The sequence below is a fragment of the Lactuca sativa genome, chromosome 7 (assembly GCF_002870075.4).
Source record: "Lactuca sativa cultivar Salinas chromosome 7, Lsat_Salinas_v11, whole genome shotgun sequence".
NCBI lineage: Eukaryota > Viridiplantae > Streptophyta > Magnoliopsida > Asterales > Asteraceae > Lactuca > Lactuca sativa.
This window is the reverse complement of record NC_056629.2, coordinates 192,569,012-192,573,800: the sequence shown is the minus strand read 5'-3', so window position 1 is coordinate 192,573,800 and position 4,789 is coordinate 192,569,012.

The following is a 4,789-nucleotide window of genomic DNA, read 5'->3' as shown; positions in this document are numbered from 1 at the left end:
CTCTCTCAATGATCGATTATATTGACTAGAAACGTCAAATAGCTGATTCTTTAGCCGAGAACCTCACTCCCATCAGTGATGAAGACCTTATTCGATACATCCTAAATGGTCTTGATGCATCCTACAGTTCCTTTGCCTCTGCCTTCATCATGCATTCAAACACCAGCACTATGGATGATCTTGTTGGTCTGCTGCTACAAGAGGAAGCTAGTCTTGATCAGGACCTAGCCTACCAAGCACTCACCCAATTACCCTCACCCAACACAATCAGTAACTCATCCTTTCCTGCTGCCAACCAGGTGTCTCGCAATCATCAGAACAATCTCCAATCCTCTCAAACTACAACAACTACCGAGGTAATTATCATTCCCAAAACCGTGGATTTGATAATTCTTGTGGTTCTGACAACCGCAGGAGATGTACACAATGCCAATTGTGTAACAAACCTGGCCATGAAGCTATTAATTGTTGGCAACATGGTAATCAGAATGATTACCCTTCCCGTCGCCTACCTCCATGAGATCAAACACGACAAGTCTATACTGTCAACTATCAGAGTCCCTCCAACATCAACATGGACCATCACCCTTGGTATTTTGATACAGGTGCCGCAGACCATGTCACTCCATGTGACATCCCCATTTTCACGGCCAGAAAAGACCGATTTTGTTTATGCTTTATAAAAATCAGAGTACTTCATTTTATAAAAATGTTGCGGAATTTGTTCCCAGAAAAACACGATAAATACGTTATTAAAACATTTTCGAAGAAACGTATTTATTTCATTTTAAAACGTTTGGGATGTCATTGTTAATACAGAAACATAAGCATAAACAGAACTTACAATTATTTACACTAGTGATCTACATCTCTTTAAATCTCTCAGTGTAATGTCACTTCATATCGTCACCTGTGATGTAAATAAACTGAGTGGGTCAGGTTGGGAAACCTGGTGAGTACATAGGGTTTTCAACCCACAATAATATAGTTATTATGTTTAAACAATCAAACAATCAACCCAATTACCCATCCCCGTTATCTTCTTTTAGTCTTCCCTAAAGATATTATCTCAAGGGTCATCTCTTATATCATATTTACTTTTCATCTCCTTACATCGTATTTCCTTATATGATTGTTCTTACGAACTTTACCTAAGGATCATCGCCTACATTGGATAGACAATACTAATCCGGGGATTACCCCCTCAATATGTGTCTAGCAAGAGTTAGGGTATCATCGCATGATTACGCAGCCACAACATCGTCTGGACTTGTAAATCATGATAAGGGTTAGTCTATCATCGCATGAATACGTAGCCACAACATCGCCTGGACTCGTACTTCATAATAAGGGTTAGACTTTCATCGCATGAATACGTAGTTACAACATCACCTGAACTCGTAATTCATCACCTACAGGTTGCTAGCCTGCTGGTGTTTCCACGGGGTTGTCTATAATAGTCTGTGGTCGCCATCTATACTCTGGTAGATGACTACATCTCCAAATTGTCGGACAAGGTTGTAGTATCCTACATCACCGATTCATAATCACCTATCTATCATCACCTATCTCTCATTATTTTATTTCATCACTCACCAACTATTTCATCTACCCATGTTTTATCCCAACATATTTGTAGATATAAAATAAATATACAGTTTAAATCATTTAAAACATGTATAAATCATTCATCCAGCATAGACAACAAGTATTCAAACAATATGCACACATAGCACGTAATTTATATTAAAATACTTCATATCTATGTGTAAGATGAAAGGGACTATGCACTCACCTGAGTAGGTGGTGAGTCAACACTCGAACAGCGCTTCGATACTCTCAAAACAATATTCCTTCGATAAAACAGCGAATTTTATCGAAAACCGGAACTTAATTGGAGCAGCGTTTTGAAACCGAAAAACTCTTTTTTCTCGGGACTCCGGGAGCCTCGGGGCTTCCCTAGGATGCTAGGGGGTTTTTCTAGGGTTTAGGGGGGTTTAGATGAGCTAGAGAGAGAAACTAGTGAGAGAAAGAAGAGGTTTTGGGGTGAAGAGAAATGGCAGCCTCGCACCTCAATTTATAGGGTCTGGCTTCGGACATTACGCTGGGCGTACCGAGGGTACGCTGGGCGTACTCCTCGGATAAGATTGCCAGCCTCGGACCAGCTGTCTTGCACTCCATCGGACGGATAAGAACCGAAGTACACAGGGCGTACTTGGCCTCGGACGCTAGGCGTATCCTTGCTACGCTGGGCGTAACCCTCGCACCAGGTGTCACCATCCGAAGCGATTTCATCCGACGGCTGGGAGTTCGGCCACGTCATCCTTTCATGCATCAGCTTCGCAAGTTTACTTTCCAACTTTAAAAATTCGTAACTTTCGCGTACGACCTCCGTTTTCGACGTTCTTTATATCCACGAGAAGGTGGGAACGTACTCTACAACTTTCATTTAGACTTCGTCGGCTAATTTTGGCTCGATTTTAAATTTTATATTATTAACGGGCCGGGACACGATTGGCCCGTTAAATCCTCATAACTTCTTCATCCGACATCCGTTTTCGCCCATCTTTTTCTCGTTACGCTACTCTCAATGAGATCTTCGATTCTCGTTTAGGTCGTATCGGCTAAAAACCACTCGATCTAATATTTGAATTTCGGGCTGTACACTGCTAGTCCGAAACTTCGAAAAATCATAACTTCTTCATACGAAGTCAGATTTGGGCGTTCTTTTTATCGATGTTCTTAGTTTAACATATTCTACGACTTCCGTTTAGATCGCTAAGGCTAAATCTCGCTCTATCGTAAATTCACTATTTACGCTTCCCGGTGTCGTGCCGGTTTTGCCGTAAAACTTCGACGGGCCATAACTTCTTCGTTATAACTCGGATTTCGGCATTCCTTATATGTACGGAAACCTTGTGACATACTCTACAACTTGGTTAAGATTATTTATTCTAAATAATCTTTTGTCGAAAAGTCGTTTTCGACCCCTATTGCCTCTAAATTGACTAGCCCGGATTTGCGGGCGTTACACTCCAGATCTGAACAAACTCACTCTCACTGAACAGTACACTGCAGATGATAAATTGCAAGTCGGGAATGGTAACAACCTTCTTATTACACATTTTGGTTCATCTTCATTATCTTCATTGCATTTACCTAAGGTTTTTGTTGTCCCAAAATTAACCAAAAATCTCTTAAGTGTTTCATAGTTAACTAAAGATAATAGAGTTTTCAAGGAATTCTAGGCTAATCGTTGCTTTGTTAAGAACTTACAGGGCATACCCATCGTCCAAGACCACGTTGACAATGGTCTCTACCATTTGGAGCTTCCGAAAAATAAACCCTCATCCACCATGGCTCTCTCCTATGTGCATACGTCCATGACTGGCTGGCATAATAGACTTGCTCACCCTCATGAAGCTATCTTAAGACGACTGGTGTCCACTTTTAATCTTCTTGTTTCAAATATAAAATGGCTCCTGTTTGTGAACTATGTCAGTTAGGAAAAAGTCATAGATTTAATCTTCCCTCTACTCATGTCTCATGCTCCAAACCTTTTGAATTAGTGTACTCTGATGTCTGGGCGTCCATCTCCAATATTATCAATAAATGGAAATCATTGTTTTGTTTTATTTATTGATGACTATACCAAATTTGTCTGGATTTACTTTCTTGCTAGTAAATCTCAAGTACTTACAACTTTCATCAACTTTAGAAAAATGATAAAAACTCAGTTTGAATGTGAAATTAAAAGCTTTCAGTCCGATTGGGGTTGCAAATATCGGAATGTGTCCACCTATCTCCAAAGTTGTGGCATTGACTATCGCGTTTCTTGTCCACACACACCCGAACAAAACGGTGCGGTTGAACGCCAAAATCGTGTCATTGTGGAAAAAGAGCTTTCTCTTCTTGCCCAATCCAGTCTACCTCATGAATACTGGGAACATGCTTTTAAAACCGCATCATATCTTCACAATCGCACTATCACACCTAATCTCCAATATAACTCTCCTTATTCCAAATTATACAATAAAGAACCTGATTATGCCTTTTTACACACCTTTGACTGTCTTTGTTACCCCTTTCTACATCCCTACAATTCTCATAAAATGGATTTTCGATCTCTCCCCTGTATATTCCTAGGATATAGTGCCTCGCACAAAGGATATTTGTGTCTTCATCACCCTACATCTCGTATATACATTTCTAGGCATGTTGTGTTCAATGAAGACGTCTTTCCCTGTGCTTACCCATCCTTTACTAAACCACCTAAAACATACTCCACACACCAACCACTACTTCCTCCAATGACACTCTCCTTGACAATGCCATCTCCATTCCACTTCCTACTATTCCCTCTCCTAACACAGACTCCACACCAACCATTACTCCCACCTCCACTACCTCTCATTCCTCGGACACACCAGTCACTTCCTCAAGCCCTTCAACCACACCAGTCACTTCACCCATCCCCTCACCACCTACCACTTCTTCTACTAATCCTCCCATACCACCTTGTCCATCTAATTCGCATCCCACAGTTAGTTCCCAGGAGAAAAGCACACCTCCAACATATTTCTGGCCTGTTGCCAACTCAAGTCACCAAATGACTACCCGAGTTCGCACTAACTCCCTCAAACCAAAAATCTTCCTCACCGATACTATTTCTCCACCCACTGTTGAACCTCACAATATTTCCCAAGCCGTTCAAAATCCTTTTTGGTTAAATGCAATGAAAAATGAATATGAAGCTTTAATGCGTAATAAGATTTGGACACTTGTTCCA